The sequence below is a fragment of the Conger conger genome, chromosome 2 (assembly GCF_963514075.1).
Source record: "Conger conger chromosome 2, fConCon1.1, whole genome shotgun sequence".
Lineage (NCBI taxonomy): Eukaryota > Metazoa > Chordata > Actinopteri > Anguilliformes > Congridae > Conger > Conger conger.
Window position 1 is genome coordinate 88,925,862 of NC_083761.1, and position 1,104 is coordinate 88,926,965.

Consider the following 1,104-nt stretch of genomic DNA (forward strand, 5'->3'; position numbering starts at 1 on the left):
CCTCCCTGGGCAGCCCCCCCTCCCTGGGCAGCCCCCCACAGGCCTCCTGACACACTGTACTACGTCTTGGCCATCACCCAGATTTCAATTTAAGCTTAAAAAGTGAAATGTGTTCCATTTATTCATATCCACATTTCTACTTTCCTGATTGAAAGAAGAGAAGAGTGCATGTGTGAAAGTTTCTCTGTAAATAAATAAATTAATGAATGAGAAATTAAAAATTAAAGGCCATTAATGGACTGCTCGTCACACGGAATCAGTGTTTTTTCTTTATTAGGACAAATAAGAGAAATGCAAATATTAATAGATACATTAATAAAGGCTGTATTTAAAACTTTAAAATGTGTATGCGTTTAAAAGTGTTTCCTGGTGTCCTGACCATGCGTTGAGCTCGGGGAGGGGGTGGTCAGATGGCACAATACACAATACACTCTGAAATATCACATTTCATTTCTCTATCAGAGCTGAACACACTCAGTATGGCCAGCAGTGTGGGGGTGTGGAAAGTGTGTATGCCCACAGATTTTACAAAAGGTTTCCTTCCCCCCTTAGTTAAAACTGCAATACAATTTCCTGTCACACTTTCAATTACTTTTGAGGCAAAGCATGCTGGGATTTGCAGTCATTTGCATCCCACACTGCTGTCACAGTGAGGACAGATGGTGGCTGTGTTTGAAGCTGCATACTAGCCTACCACTCATACTAAATGTCAGGCTGATTTTCATTGAAAAGGAGGACAAACAGAATGACTGAAGGGCGCATTGTTAAAGTCTCCGGGCTCCTTCCACTCGCTTATTTCACCCATCCGTGTTTCCTTGTTCCTCCCCTGGCCCAGACATCAACACAGGTCCGCTATCTTGGAAGGAAATTCCAATCTGTTAAATGTTCCCTCAATGAGCTAGAACCAGGAGCTAGGAGGCTCCTGGACGATTATTGAGCAGGGAAACTCTGCAGAAGCAGTAATAGGAATGATCGGGCTGTGGATCGACCACTCCCCGTCTGCCACGCGTCTGTGTCCTGCAAGGCCTCGGGCTGATGTTTGAAGGAGCAAGGACACTCCATTGCCTAATTCAAGTTTTCTTGAATCCCCTGTTTTCACCTCCT

At 44.3% G+C, this 1,104-nt stretch overlaps 1 protein-coding gene across 3 annotated transcripts in view; it reads right to left on the bottom strand.

The window, feature by feature from the left end:
• Positions 1 to 256: 256 nt before the first annotated feature.
• Positions 257 to 1,104, bottom strand: part of LOC133121979 (exocyst complex component 7-like) — a 26,647-nt gene continuing 25,799 nt past the window's right edge. For all 3 annotated transcript variants that reach the window (XM_061231600.1, XM_061231601.1, XM_061231603.1), the window contains one exon: positions 257 to 1,104. This exon is cut by the window's right edge and continues 262 nt beyond it. The gene's annotated coding sequence lies outside the window, so the exon portion shown is untranslated.